General features: G+C 50.6%; 1 long non-coding RNA gene across 1 annotated transcript; it reads left to right on the forward strand.

Annotated features, from left to right (window-relative positions):
* Positions 1-13,254: 13,254 nt before the first annotated feature.
* LOC123094562 (uncharacterized) lies at positions 13,255-14,239 on the forward strand. Its single transcript, XR_006445875.1, has 3 exons — positions 13,255-13,396; positions 13,777-13,806; positions 13,902-14,239. It is a non-coding gene; the product is annotated as an uncharacterized lncRNA (long non-coding RNA).
* The last annotated feature ends 2,041 nt before the right edge of the window (positions 14,240-16,280 follow it).

Genomic DNA, 16,280 nt, shown 5'->3' on the forward strand with positions numbered 1-16,280 from the left:
ATCATCTTTATAATATCTTTCTTGAAAATGATGGTTCGAAAAACTGTGCTCAATTGATAGAAGAAGAATTTAATAAAATGATTGGCATGAATGATGAGCATGATGGCAATGTTGTTAGTATGAATTCTTTGAATATCCATGATGTTAATGATATGCAAAGCTACAAGCTTGGGAATGCTATGTTTGATGAAGATAATATTTTCACTCCCCCAAGTTTTGGTGAGCAAGTTTATTATGATGAAAGCATGCTTCCCATCTTTGATGATTATGGTGATGACATGTATGCTATAAAGAATATTGATAACCATGAAACTTGTCATCATGATTTTAATTTTCAATCCCATGATAGTTATTTTGTTGAGTTTGCTCCAAATACTATTCATGAGAATAAATTTTCTTATGTGGAGAGTAATAAAATTTCTATGCTTGTGGATCATGAAAAGAATGCTTTTATGTGATAGTTATATTGTTGAATTCATTCATGATGCTAATGAAAATTATTACGAGGGAGGAACATATGCTTGTAGGAATTGCAATAATATCAAGTTTCCTCTCTATGTGTTGAAAGTTTGCTAAGCATTAGCTATAGCGCCTTATCAGTAGCGCTCCTGCCCGTGCTACTGATAGGCCTAAAACCCGCGCTGCTGCTAGGCTTTTCCCTAGTAGTGTGTAGTGGTCCGCATCTGAGTCCTTTTCTCCTGGCTGCTTCTCTACTTCCTTCATTCTCTCTCCTTCTTTTCTCTTACTTTTCCCATCAAGCAGCTACCTCCTCTGCAAGAGACCGCTTCTTGTATAGAGCACCATACGAACCTGGTTTGCCCCACTCCGAGCCGAGCTGGACCTGCGGGGCAGCACCATGGGGCAGCCAGTTGGCCATGCCCTTACATGGTTTTAGTGATGCAGTTCGGTGCAGCATTGCTTGTGGCTCCTTTTTATTTTGCAGCGAGGTTCTCTAGTGCGTTGGTTGTTGTTCGGTGCACGAGGATTGCAATCTTGACTGGAGAAGTTGAAAAATAGATTGCAGTTAATTATGAAAATAGTTTTGCTCTCATGCAGTGCGGAGCGCATTTGCTTGCAGTGCCGCCGGACGCCCGTGTAGTCCGCCTCCCGCCCCGCGCATGCAGTATACTTTTTCATGGAAAAATTGGGTGATGCAGTTCACTCCATCCATCTTTTGCATTTTTTGGAGGATGTTTTTTGAAGTGTACTCAGTTTGTGTAAAAAGATATACTTTTCATTACCCCTATGTTTGAAGTGCTATTTGTTTCGGGAGTCTCAAAATTCTGTCGACTCCGTCAACACTTGCAGTGAGTTTGGTCCTCGGATGTGGTTTACTTTTAAGAGTGATGCTGTTCACTTGCGCCCAACATGAAAGTGCGATTTTTTATAAACGAAACAACAAGATAGCAATGAGGTTCACTTCGACATATGTCGCGGTTCATTTGCCCTCGTCTCTGCGGTCCACTCTTGTTCATAAAATTTGCTGAAGAAACAACAACAAAAACTCACAAAAAACTCGGGTGAGAAAGTTTACGTTTGATAAAAGAATTCATGAAGTTCACTTGACTGTCTGATGAAGTGTGGTTTTCAATCTGAAGCAGTGTGGTTTTATGTCTGATGCAGTATACACGATGATTTTGTTGTCGCGAAAAAACAGAGTGTCCGCATTTCGTTAAAATTAAAATTGTTCTTAAACCGTAAGGAATCGAAGAGAGTGCTCTACATGAAAAAGCTGCGCCTCATCGATATCTTCCCAACGCCGTATAATTTGAATCATTCCGATTAGCGGTTTGTGAAAATTTCATGAAAAACGGCCGCTGCCTCACGTCGTCAACCGCACAATTTTCAAAATTAACTAAAAACCGTAAGGAATCTCAAAAACATTTCAGCATATGAAAGTTGTGCCTCGTCCGTAGCTTTCCAACGGCGTATCATATGCCTCGTTTCGATAAACGATTAAAAACTGGAGCGAAAACAGTACAAAAAATGCAAAAATTTCAAAAAAAACTGAATTCCGCGATTTAGTAAATTTAAAACTATTCTTAAACCGTAACGGATTAGAGAAAATAATAGATATGAAAAAGATACACCCTGACTATATCTTTCCAACGATGTATCATTTGCTTCATTCCGACGAGCGGTTTAGAAAAAAAACGCAAAAAAAGCTCGCTGCCATTCATCGTGAGCTGCACCATTTTAGAAACTACTCTTAAACTATGATGAATCTCGAAAAGTGTTTAACATGGCGAAGTTACGCCTAATCCATAGCTTCTCAATGGTATATTACACGCGTCGTTCCGATAAAGGTTACAAAATTAGAGCGAAAAAGTGTCGAAAAAACACCGTGTGCGATTTTTTTCGACACGAAGTTCACTAGTCTGTGTATTGCAGTACCTTTGCTACTGAAAATGCAGTGCCCTCGCGTTGAGCATGCAGTACGAAAATGTTATCAGAATAGTTATTCTGCTAATATTAGTAGAATAGACTGGCTATATATATATATATATATATATAGAGAGAGAGAGAGAGTGAGAGAGAGAGAGAGAGAGAAACACAAGAGTACCACATGCTGACATCTTTGTCTTTTAATTCACATATTCACAAGAGTATCACATGATGACCATACAATGTATATACAAGAGTACCATTTTAGTTCACAAATTCACATAGTTAGAAATAACTTTAGCACAAACCACTTGATGAGCCCTTACTCTCCTTATGACGGGCACAAAAGCACACCTACATGACAAAATCAAGAATTAGAACCTATAAAACTATTGGAAAATAGTACAATAGTGATTATGTGAAATGTTTAAAACACCTTTATGATGCTAAATAACCTCCATGCATCTCGCAACATCTAATTCTCCTAATCGATTTTGATGTTTCTTGACACTTGTGATCTTTCTTGAAATTTTGATTCTATTATAAATGCACATCTGCAATTCGTCCCTACTCCTCCTCGAGCATCTCAACTCTGCGCGGTGATGTTGAGCAATGAAAAAAATAGCGCGCTACAAAAAATAGCGTGGCCCTTGAAAATATGTTATTAGCGTGCTATTAGCGAGGCATTGTACATCGATTTATTTAGCTAGACAATTCTCTATATGCTATAGCGTGCTATTAGCGGCGCTATACCGCGCTATTTTTTCAATGTGTTGAAGCCATGGTTGTTTGTGCCGGCAGGCGGAGGGAGTGGCAACTCGTCTTCAGGCGGATCATGGCGTCGCTGCCGTTGCTCTCCGGGCCCCTCGGCATCCACAGTAGTCGGCTACTTCGGCAAGGGAGATATCATCATCTCATCTGATGATGACGAGGATGAGGAGCCACATCAACAGCCCCGCCTCCTCGTGGAGACCGTTGCAGCAGCGGCATCGTCCAGATCAGATGCCGCGTCAAGGAGGAGCCCACGCCCTCCTCCCCGCGCAAGCATAGTGTCAGTGTCCAGATCGGACGCTGCGTCAAGGAGGAGCCCGCCTTGCCACTGCACAACTGGTACACCTGTATCGACAGACCTACACCGCCACCTCGCCGCGTCAAGGACGAGCTACCGCCCTCGATAACCAAGGCGCACGGACACATCCTTCACTACCTCAGAGGCGGCGATGGCGGAGGTACCTCAGGCTTGAGGGACATCATGTCGAAGGAGGAGCATGCGACGAGGCAACAAGCCCGGTATGACCGATGCCGTGTTTGCCAAGTCCGACATGGTGTCAGACTGGGTTCGCAAGGACCCATGCCTCTCTGCAGCGTGTGCCCTTGACCACTCTATCACCACCGCGGAGACGGCCGCCAGGCTTTGGTGCAGCCCTGACGACGAGGAGTGGTCGCTTAGCGACTCCTCCGCCAACGCCGGGAGGGGCAAGGCCGTCGTCAGAGCTCCGCGAGCGCCATCTGCATTGGCCACGGCGGCCCTCCGCATCGCGCAAGAGGAGACGGAGCAGCACCTCCGCGAGCGGCAGGCAACGGTTGGACAAGGCTGCCATGGCCCTCTGGAGCCCTTCCGCCGCTGGAGGGACGACGACGGGGCAAACCGCGACGGTGGTGCGGAAGGGCAGGGTGGCCAGGCGTACGAGGTGGTCGTCTGATACAAATTGTAGGATTTTTTCTTCTAGTTTTTAGTTACTGTCGAAATATTGACCTTTTTTTAATGTATATTATGTTCAAACTTTAATGAAATCGGTTGTCTTTGATGAAATTTCTCCGGTTTGTTCAAATGCGTTTTGAATTGTATGCGGATAACATTGGATAACCGGCTCTCGCATCTGTGTCCGTAGATTGATCCCCTTGTCCGCAGATGGATGCGGTGTTCGGTTTGCGGGTCAGCATTGGCCCTTATTGCGGAGTAAACCTTTTTTTTCATACATCGCAATGCCAAGTGAGCCAACTTTTTTTTAGAACATAGACATCAGGGACGTTCGGCTTTAAATTAATAAAGCCCACAACTTAGGCAGAGTATCACAACCACATGACCAACACACGGCGCCAGACATGAGGCAATTAAGTTAAGGGAACGGACGCGAGACGAGCGAATAAGTGTGGTACAAGGTGTTATCAGCCAAAACAAACGAGCACGCAGGCTCGGGAGGTGCTAGGACCAAAAGGGGCTGCCCATCCCTATGCGGCAGCCAACGGAGCGGACGACGGGGCTCGGGACTCGGAGTAGACGGAGCGCAGACGACAAATAGCTTGGCGGTGAAGATCAGAGTCTTGTTGTCTTCCCAGCGGAGCCCATTGCTACAAGAACACGATGCATTTGAAGATAACGTCAGCGGGATGCGAGGGAAACACACCCTCAATAGTAAACTTGTTACGGATATTCCAAATAGCCCATAGCATAGCCGCCGCACAAGTCCACATGATCCTACGAGACGTGCCTTGAACCAGAGACAAGAAAGACACGAGCTCAGGTCGGGAGCGTGGATCCCAATCCACTCCCGCGGCCTCACGGACCGTGCTCCAGGCAAAACGAGCCAAAGAGCACCGGAAGAAAGCGCGGTCAGCATCTTTCGGGGCCCCGCACAGTGCACAAGGGCCGGAGGCGGGGCCATTGCGTTTAGCAAGGTTAATAGAGGTAGGAAGGCGATCTTGGCAAAGTTGCCAGAGAAAGACCTTGATCTTGAGGGGAATTTTAGCCTTCCAAAGCCCCGTGGCCGCCGACGGGATCTGGCCGCGGGAAAGCTCTCTGTATAGGGAGTTGACAGAGAATTTGCCAGAGCCTGAAAGCCTCCAAGAGATCGTGTCCGCGGAATCCGACAGGCGGACGTCCGCGATCAAAGCCCGAAGGCGATCCCAATCCGCCAACTCCGGCCCCGTTAGTTCGCGTCTGAAATTAATGCAGGGAGGGGAGGCGCTAAGAGTCGAAGCAACCCGTTGGTTGGGCTCGACTGCTATGGAGTAGAGTTGGCGAAACTCCGACCATAAAGGCCGCTGGCCAATCCAAAGATCAAGCCAGAAACGCGTGGAGCGCCCATTGTTAACCCCAAACTTCGCACCCCTGGCAAAGAAGGGTTTGAGGGATTGAATGGAGTTCCAAAAAGGTGACCCTCGAGAAGCCGCGTCAAAGAAATTCCCATGCGGGAAATATTTCGCACGGAGGAGGTCGATCCAAAGGCCAGTCTCTCCCTGAGACATTTTCCAGATCCATTTGCACATTAGTGCGATGTTCATCAGCTTGGAGTTGATGATCCCAAGGCCCCCCTGGGCTTTAGGACGGCAAACGGCCTGCCATTTAACCATATGGTATTTCCGTTTCGGTCCCGCTCCTTCCCAAAAGAAACGGGACCGCGGGGTATCCAACTTAGAGTGCACCCCATCCGCCAGCAAGAACAAGCCCATGGCAAACATGGGAAGGGAAGAGAGGCTGGAGTTGGTTAGGATTAGTCTAGCCCCTGAAGACATAAAACGACCCCTCCACGAACAAACCATGTCCGCAACCTTGAAGGAGAGAGGTTCCCAATCGGCGATAGAACACTTCTTCGCCGCGATGGGGAGACCGAGGTAAGTGAACGGGAACTGGCCAAGTTTGCAGTTAAGCAAGTTGGCGACCCGCTGACTTTCGGTCGCGTCCATCCCTATGGATACCACTTCACTTTTGTGGAAGTTGATTTTAAGTCCCGACATGAGTTCAAAGCACAGAAGTATTGCCTTGACCGAAGCGATACTATGTGTATCGGGCTCAAATAGGAGAAGTGTGTCGTCTGCATATTGCAAGTGTGACACTCCCCCCGGGATCAGATTTTCCACCACTCCCCTGATGTGGCCGGCCAAACGAGCTCTGTCGAGCATGGCGCCTAAGGCGTCCGCCACAAAGTTAAACAACAACGGCGAGGCTGGGTCCCCTTGACGCAGCCCGCGCTTGTTGCGGAAGAAGTTCCCTACTTCTCCGTTCACCGCAATCGCCGTTTGGCCTCCCGAGACCAACTGCATCATGCGATGAACCCAAATCGACGAGAATCCTCGATCCAGGAGGACTTGTCGGAGAAACTCCCAGTTCACACGATCGTACGCCTTCTCAAAATTAAGTTTCAGGAGAATCGCGGGCTGCCGAGCGCGTTTTAGGGAGTGAACTATTTCTTGGAGGACCAACGGCCCCTCCAAGATGTTACGACCACGAATGAAAGCCGACTGGTTCCTACTAATAATGCGATGAGATATCGGAGACAAGCGAGTCAAACAAGCCTTAGCACAAATTTTAAACGGAACATTAATCAAAGCGATGGGGCGGAAAAGCTTAATATGATCCGCGTCCGGGACCTTGGGGATCAGAGAGAGAACCCCAAAGTTCAGGCGAGAGATATCTACCGTACCCCGCATAAAACCATTGCAAACGTCAAAAATAGGACCTTTAAGCACTTGCCAAAACCGCTTAAACATTGCCACCGGCCACCCATCCGGCCAGGGAGCAGTATCGGATTTCATACCCAGCGTCGCCTTGTCAATATCCTCTGGGAAGAAGGCCAATCCCAGGCCCTCATTTTCTTCGTCCGTGACCCGCAACGCAGGGTCCCACACATCTGCCCTAAGCCGGGCCCGAGATCCCTCCCTGGAACCCATAAGTTGGATGTAAAACTCATAAATGTGGCGGACGATATCCTGTTGCCGCAAAAGGAGCCCCTGCTCAGATTGCAATCTCAGGATGGCGCACTTACGACGTCGGCCATTAGCGTAGGCGTGGAAATACTTAGTATTTGCATCGCCCTTGAGCGTCCACTTAATACCACCACGCCTGCGCCAGTACTCCTCCTCGGCTCTAAGGAGGGACTCGACTTGGGCTTCAAGCGTGTAGCGCTGAGCCCAGTCATGCTCCGAGAAGACCTGCACGTCCGCCGCAACGTCCAACTGGCGAGCTCCTCGGTCAGGCGCGATCGTAACAACTTATCCTCACGGCCCTGGTTAGCTCCCCACCCTTTGAGAGCCGCACGCAAACCCGCCCCTGCGGCAATCCAGAACTCCATCGGCCCGCGCGCACGCCCGACCCGGGCGACACAATTCTCCCATTTCGAAAGGAAGATTTGCTCAAAGTCCGGAGACTCAAGCCACGCGGTTTCAAAGAAAAAGCGCGGGCTGTGTTTTAACCTTTCCTCCCCCGGGGAAAGAATGAGGGGGACGTGGTCCGACCCAATCCTTGTTTCAGCATGCAGAGAGCACAAGGGAAACAACACCTCCCACTCCGAGGACATGAAAACCCTGTCCAAGACTGATCGCATCGGCGTTAGCTGTTTGTTGGTCCAGGTGTAGCGTGCCCCCACGCGAGCCACTTCCCTTAGGGCCATGGACGCGATTGCATTATTAAACATGGACACCCTTGTCCAGTTAATAATACCATTATTTTTGTCCGCGTCCGAACGGATCAAGTTGAAGTCCCCGCCCATGAGCAGGGGAAAGTTGCGCGCGCTCAAAGACACCACCTTCGTCTGGAGTTCTCCCAAGAACTCGAGCAAAAGCGAGTGGTCGGCCGGGCCATACACGATGATCACCTCCCATTCTTGGAGGGTGGCACGGTGGCGCACGTGGGCCGATAGGAAGAAACGACCGGCGTCCCATGCCACCACCTCAAAGAAAACTAGGTTGACGCCTAGCAGCAAGCCCCCCGAGTGTCCTACCACAGACACCCAATGCCAAACAAAACGCTCCAACGGGTCAACGGCTAGAAGGTCCCGATGATTGAAATCGGCCTTGATAGTCTCCTGCAAGCCAACCATGTCGATTTCTTCGTTCCTAATGAACTCTTTTAACTGGGTCCGCCTCCCAGCGTGGCCGAAGCCTCGGATGTTCCAGAAAATGAAACACATTAGATGATGCGATTGCGGAGGCGAATACCGCGAGCGGTAACCGCTTTGGCCACGCGCCGTGTCTTAGCAGGACGACGGTTGGAGGAGGACGGCGCAGCCCCTGCTACTACGTCCTCCTGATCGGGCCGCGCGACAGGCATCAGCGAAGTCCCTGCTTCGTCTGCTGCTGGCGCAACGCGGGACAGCACTGCCTGAGCAAGCGCGGCCTGCGCGATCTCCTTAGCACGAATAAGAGACAGCACTTCGTGCGCTTCCCCCTCGTCAGTCATCGCAACTCCACTATCCGCTAAGATACCACCCAAGCACTCATCTGAATATTCTTCAAAGATTGTAAAGCGGGGCATCGGGTTACCTTCGATTTCGAGATTCTTCTAAGCCTGCAGTAGCTGGGCCCGCTGGAGGGTTGGTAGGTTGCCCTTGGCACCCTTCGGACGAGAGCTCACCCTCTCCTGCGTCGCCGGGGACGCCACCACCGCCTTGGACCGCCTGGCCGTGGGGATGGGCACCACCTTGGACACCTCCGCACGAAGAGCATCAGAGGCGGGAGGGGAGATGACCGACGAGGTGCCCCCAGCCGGACCCCCAGGGGAGGCCAGCGCCATCACCATCGGTCGCTACAGGGTAGGCGTGCCCGCACGGACCGAGGGGGGCTCGCCGGCGCCACCGCGGGAGTCTTGCGGCCCGCCGTCTTCTTCTGGAGCTTCGTCCCGCCATCGCCGAGGCCGGGTGCCACCTTGGGAGAGCGCGCCGCGACCCGAGGCTCGCCCACCACCGCAACCACCGGGGAGACCAGCATCGAGCGTCCCTCCGAGTCGCAGGACGCCGAGACCCCCTTGTCGATGTCGAGGCCCATGGTCATGTTGGATCCATATTGGTTGAAGCCCATCTCGTTGCTGCCCACCACCACTTGGCGCTCCTCCTGGTCCTGTGCAGCGCCCGCCGCCGGAGGCGCAGCCTGCACGTCCTTGTCCTTGAGACCAAGCTTGTCCCAAGTCGCCGTGTCTATGGAGTCATCCCCCATACTCATGTCGTGGTCCTTATCTTTGTCTTCCGGGCCCTTGTCAGCATTGGCTGGTGGAGGAGGAGGGGGAGGGGAAGCCGCACCCTACAGAACGCCCGACTCGGCCTCCAGGCGGAAGGTGAAGCCCTCACTGTTGAACCAAACTTGCACACAGCCCTTGAGCTTGGTCGGGGATCGACACGCGAAGCGCATCCGCACCGGCCCGAGGCCCGACAGCGACGCCTGATCCACCTCCATTGGACGCCCGATCATCACCGTGGCGGCCATGAGGCGGTCCACGCGGCGGTGCTTGGGCGGCACACCCCACAGCTTGACCCAAATGTCCGGCATGATCTCGGCCTTGGGCTCCTCCGGGCGCGATTCCTTGATGTCCGCCATGATGTCGTGGAGGGAGAAGTAGAGCTTGCCGCTGCGGGTCGCCATCCGCAGCATGGCCTTGTCGGGGAAGACGACCGAGAACTGATCGACGTCGATGGATGACACCTGCCAATCCCACTCCCCTTCGAAGAGATGAGGGAGATCCGCCTCCAAGATGGGGATTGACAGCTTGCCGGGCTCGGCCGAGATGATTGCCGCGTCCGCCACGAGAGGGGCACGAACCTCCTCACCCTCCGTTTCCACGAAGGGGAGGCAGAAGAAACTCTCGCCAGGGATGGCATTGCCCATGATCTGCAGCGCCAGAGGCCTCCCCCGCGTGGGGCAGTAAGCCGACGCGTGGCCTTCCTCGTGGCAGACGACGCACAGGGGCTTGAAGAGGCACATGTTTTGGTAGTGCCCCACCCTGCCGCACTTGAAGCACTCCGGCCCGTCTGCCTCCTCCATGGGGATCGGAGCGTCAGCCGACCCCTTTGAAGCCGCGGGACCGGCCGCCAGTAGCAACGGCGCCGAGCCTCCCCCTTGTGCTTCGGCTTCTTGGCCAGCGGGTCCCCGCTCCGCTCACCGCCCGGAGGGAGCAGAGACTCCTTCCGCTTGAGCTCTTTCTTCTGTTCGAGCCCGCGACGCCGGTACTCCTCCTTCTTCTTTTTCTTGCGCTCGCGCTCCTCCTGCTGCTTCCGTTCCTGCTCCGCAAGCCACCATGGAGGCGGCGGCCCCCATCCCCCGTACGAGCAAGAGAGGGGAGGGGGAGAGGCAGAGCGGTGCAGACGACGAGCAAGGTGCCCGAAGCGCCGCACCTGAGAAGGGGATGCGGGAAACCCTAGCGACAGATCTAGGGTTCCCTTTGGCACCCACAGCCACCTATAAATAGGAGCTGGCGGCCGCGACTTCTCCTCCGCGCTGGCCCGGGCCGAAACGCAAGCGCACAGCAGGCCACCGGGCCTGTCTGAGCAGGCCCAAACAGAGCGGTGTGCCCCTGCACCCCCTCTCGCACGGGAATGGGCGGGCGCGTCGCTGGGCCCCCCAGCCCCGCTGGCACGGTAACGGGCAGGCCCAACACTGGGCCCCCCAGCCCACCCCCTGGTAGGCTGGGCCAGTCAATCTGGCCCAACAACGCACCAGGCCCGTCCGCCGGCTCCCCGGAAACCCTAGCCAGGTTCCGCGAGTCCCCGTCTCGACAGGCCCCGCCGCCGCCGTCGCCAACCCCTGTCAGCTCCGGCGAGCACACAGGGATCGGAGAGAGCTCCGCCAACACCAGATCACGGCGACCTGCCTCCGGCATGACGCACGAGCGGCCCTCTGGGCCCGCATCCACCCCCTTCGGCGGGCGCCAGATCCGCGACACCAGGCAGCGACTGCCATGCCCGCCTGGAGCAAAAGCACGCCGCCGGCCGGCCACGAAGGAGCCCCCGAGCTCCTCCGCACGGGCGATAAAATCACCCACCGAGCACCCAACACTGGGCCTCGGCGAACCACCATCACCACCATCACTTACCTGACTGCAAACCTCGTCGACGTCGATGTCGAAGTCGGGCCCCTCCAGCGCCCAGAACCTGCTGCCGGAGAAGGACGGGGCGAGGGGCCGCCCCTCGGGCAGCGCGCCCCACCGCGAGCGCCCCGCGGTAGGCCGCACCGCCGTCCAGCCGTCCGCCTCCGCCGCGGCGCCCGCAACATCGCCCTCCGAGTCGCCAGACCGAAACGCCATCGCTTGGAACTGTAGACTACTTGTTTTGAGGCAACGATTTGTTCCAAGTGAGCCAGCTCAATCATGTGCCGATGTGCGTCCAGTCCAGAACTCCAGATCGAACTCCAGATCGAACGTCCCACGTTGTCTGGGACTAGGGGAGCATCTCATGTACCATATCACCTCTTCCCCGTGAACTCTGGCTGCCGTTGGCTTGGCATGTCTTTTTGTTTTTTCCGGTGGTGGCTGTCTATGCCGTTTTTGTTTTACTCTCCGCGTCTCTTCTTTAGTCATTTTCTTTTGTTCTCTAGTCGCCTATGTTGTTCTTGCTGTCTTGAAGGTTTATTTTTCTTTTTCTGCAAAGCTTCAATAAACAACTCGAGAAAAATCGAACTTACTTTAGCGAGTCAGCTTTCACTAAAAGAAACAATTCCACTAGATTTGTTCAGTTTGTGGATGTTGGCATCACGTTGTTTCTTTATCTGACTAGTAGTGGTCTAGTGGAAAGTTGAATCTCTACTACCTAAAAGAACTGTAAGGTTCCGTTTCCCCTCTTACGTCCCTTCCTCAGCCGGTTTCGTCCGCCTTTAACCATCGTCGGTTCAAGTTTTTTTTTCACGCGCAATCGTCCCTGCCGAAAACATCGGGATGCAATCCCATCTATAGCACCGATCCACCCCACCTCACCTCCGTCCTGGGCGGCTCGGCACTGCCTCCTCCCCTCCCAAGCACGATCCCCCAAGCACAGCCGCCGCCACACCCCCGTCAGAGTACACCTCCCATACTCCTCTCTCTCTCTCTCTCTCTCTCTCTCTCTCTCTCTCTCTCTCTCTCTTTCTCTTGGAGCCGTCGTCGCTCCCCATCCACCCGGCCCGGCGTGCATCGGATCGACCTTGTCCCCTCTCCTTGCAACGTGGAAGATGGAAGGGGCGGCCAGTTGGCCACAAATCTGATGGCGGCGTGGTCATCTACCTCCTCCCCTCTCCCCACGTTGGTCCAGCCTGTCTTCTCTACCAGATCTGGCGGCCGCGTCGGCGAAACTGCTGGCAGTGACACGATTCTCGGGTGTGGCGATAGGAAACATCGATCGGTCGTCTTCGAGGCCACCTACCACGGCGATCCCGCAGTCCAGCCTCCCCGCCTCCAAGATGTGGCCTGCACGAGGCCATCTTCTTCTTTCCTCGGTGGCGTCCGTCCAATGAAGAGCTACACCGCCATGGCACCACATGACTTGTGTTGTACCCTCGCCCCGTGGCCCTTCTATGCTGGGAGGAGGCAGCGTTTGTCCGTAGCACCCCATGTCCCACATCATCATTCCTTTCTTACTTAGTGTCATACAAGTGATGCAATCATGATTTGCTGGCCTTTTAACATATCCCTGATGGAGTGAAGTGGAGGGGACAGACGGATTGGAAATACAATGAGGTAATATTTCTGTACAAGATAATTGCTTGAGTTTTTTTCCTCTTCTCTGATCAAGTCGATTGCTGTGTTAGAAGGTATGTAGATGGTTACAGGTGCAACTACATCTGAAGATTTCATTCTTAAACGTCAAATAAAGCAACCAAATATTTTATTTGTTCCCTAATGATCATATTTGGTGTTATTTCTTTAGGATGGTGCATGGAGAACATGCTCTGTTGCCATCTTCATCCGCGAGTTGGCTCCCAAATCTAAAAGGCGCGTCTGACGAAACAGGAGTGTAACAGGGCACGGCTGCTGAACCAGGACAACCACATATGAGTTTTTGATTTCTTATTTGTTCGTCAGTGAGTCTATAGCATAGGATTACACCATACATCATTCTTCCCATCATTTATGTTCTGCAAATGAGATATGCAATTTTTTCTTGGTATCTTCGATAATCACAGTCTGGTTCTTGAAGTGCGAAAATTAAACTGATCTAAGTTATTTTCTTTTTCAGGACGTGGTCACAAATAATGAGTTTGAGACAAACCTTGTGTCATGTGTTATCGCACTCAGATATTGGAGCCTTGGAGAATGTAAAAGAAATGTTAAACGGTTAGATGTGGCCCCTCTAAACTTACTTGAATTGCTCAGCAAAGGTCCGCGATTAATGGTACCCATGTACATTCAGTAGGCCGAGTTGCCGAGTTGGTCTTGCTATATTGTATTCAGGCATAGTCTTGAAATTTCATCAAAAATAAGTTCAAGCATGATATTTAATATCAATTCTGGAAGAATGACCTGACACACCTGAACATAAGAAAATATAAGGTGGCTAAAAAATATATTGAACCAAATGTGCCTGACTGAATTTTATTTGGAAAAAGTACTGAATTTTATTTGGGAGTACAATAAGCAGTTATGTATAATCTTCTGTCTTGCAAACTGGAAATGAAAACTAATTATCATTTTTTGCTTTCTGACTTGCAATGCAGAATGTGAGAGCTTATACCCGCATAAAACAAGTAAGTGTTACAAAGTCTTTCAATGATGGTCTTGTATACCCTCATAATTACTGTCGTTGTAGTCGTCATGTATAAATAGCAAGATTCTTTTTCAGTTTTTTCTTGGGCGTCGATGAGCACAGGAGCTCGGAGGAGGCCACCATGGAGCTGACGTGACCTCGGCAAACAAAACATGTAAAGAATGAGAACGACGAGGCGAGCCAATACTACAGAGGAGCTGGACCATAGGGAGGTCTTAATTTTAAGTAGCAATCTTGGTTGCTAGCATATGTAAGATTTGAAGTATCTATCCACCTTTAAAATAGTAGTGTCTAAATACTAAATAATGATTATAGTGATTTATGACAATCAGGTACCGTTTGGTTTAGCATATAAGTGTCTAGATACTAAATATAAGTATCTATCCACACTTTGGTTTAGCAATCAGGTACCGTTTGTTGCAAAGGAACTATATTTATGAGGGACTTCCTGATGATTTAGTGATTTATGATTCCTACAAGTATATAGGAATATTTCAGCTCCATCATAGGAAAAATAATCTGAAATAGAGTTTCGGTTTGACTATCATGGTGTTTACAGTCCATTATTCATGCTTGCTTTGACACTTGTGTGTTAAATCAATGCTTATGTATCTTATTAATGTTGCTCAAAATATCATGTTTGTAAGATCTCCCGTAGCAACGCACGGGCAATTACCTAGTACAAAAAGTAAGGCAGCTATAGCGACCTCAGATTTTTTTTTTGCAGGAAGACTTCAGAAAATCTCGATGCAACCTTCAATTTTATTATGGATCTTTGTTGTTTTATATATTTGCCCAGTTTTTTAACAAAGATATTTTGTTTAATTAATAAATGAAGTCACGACATTTATAGAAAAAGTCAATTTGCCTTCACTTCTTCAGCATACACACGTGTATTTAACAATCAATTTGCTATTCTTTAGCTGACTAAAATATTTTTGACCCTTAACCGACCCTTGGATCAAGGAGGTAGACTGCGATTACACAAAGCAATGACAGGTTTATGTGGCTACACTAGGGAATTGGGGCACTAGCATGTGGAAAATTACCGGCTGCTGCCTCTGCTAGGGGCCATCGGGGAATTGGGGACTGGCATGTGGACCCTGATTAAGAGGGATAACTCTAGAGGGTGGGCTCACACTACCAAGTACAATGGTTAGGATGAAGTTCGGGGACTATGGTGGCTAAGGCGGTAGGGCTAGCCATAGTTGTGCAGATAAGGCATCCGACTGATGCTTGAAGAGGATGAGTCGACAAGATGATGGAGGCAGTGACACTTAAAAGAAGGAAAAAGGAAAATAGATGAACATTATAAGGTGTGAAATCAATATCATGCGGAAAAAAGAGTGAAACGTTGTTGTAAGCTACATGATACCATTTGACTAACGTCGAAGTTTTTAAAGATCTTACATGCACAAACTTGGATAAGCAAAAGAAAAATCCCAAAGAAAGCATGTTGATCATTATTCTTTTGGTATTTTACTGTAACCACAACCCTCATTATACATTTGTTGTTTTGTTTCTTCTTCCTGGTTGATCAGGTGGGAGGCGATACTTGATTACCCCAAACCTAAATCGATCAATCGTTGTGCAGTGAGTGTTGAAGTGTGACTGCTCATATCGAGTTTTCTTTTATTGCTCCAACTAGCAACTCTCTTTTCCATTTAGAAAATGATACATATAAGAAATGCCTATTCTTGTTAGACATCAATGATACTTTCAACTATTACAATTCCTAGTCCTACCTTGGGTACAATGTTACCATAGATGTGGTACCATAGATGCTACTCCGACACCATTACCGACAATACCTCAAACCCTTCCTTTCCTATGTCAACAAGAATGCAATAAGGTCCCAATCAATGCGTGACGGCCTTGGAGGGGCATGGTGGAGTGACCAGTGGCGGAGACAGGGGGACCAGCAGGGGCCCTGGCCCCTCCTAACAACCAGGATTTCAACCTAATTTTCATATAAACAATACATAATTACTGGTTATTTGCTGCCAAAAACTCATTTTTCTAGGATTTGGCCCTCCCCGACCAGTTTTAGCATCACTTGGCCTCCCTGATAATTTTTTCCTGCCTCCGCCACTGGGAGTGACATCAGTCCATACTTGAACGATGCTACATTGAGGTAATTCCTTTTGCTTGGTGATCTGCTAGCTGGCGTGCACCTCACAAATGGGGTGGACGACCGATTGGTCTGGACTTGTGAGAACGATCACTAATTCACGATGAGCTCAGAATATTACGCGTTCTTTGCTGGCCGCACCACTTGGCCTCTTGCGTGCACTATTTGGCGTTCTTGAGCGCCCATGAACTGCAAAGTGTTTGGCTGGCTAGAGTGGTGTGGGATGCCGCATCCGGCCTCTTGTCCGTTGTGTGGGTGTGAGCCGGGGAGCTTGCGGTATATTCCCCTCGGCTGTGTGGTTGCTCGAGAGGTGTGGTCTGTCA

This window comes from Triticum aestivum, chromosome 4B (assembly GCF_018294505.1).
Source record: "Triticum aestivum cultivar Chinese Spring chromosome 4B, IWGSC CS RefSeq v2.1, whole genome shotgun sequence".
NCBI classification, from domain to species: domain Eukaryota; kingdom Viridiplantae; phylum Streptophyta; class Magnoliopsida; order Poales; family Poaceae; genus Triticum; species Triticum aestivum.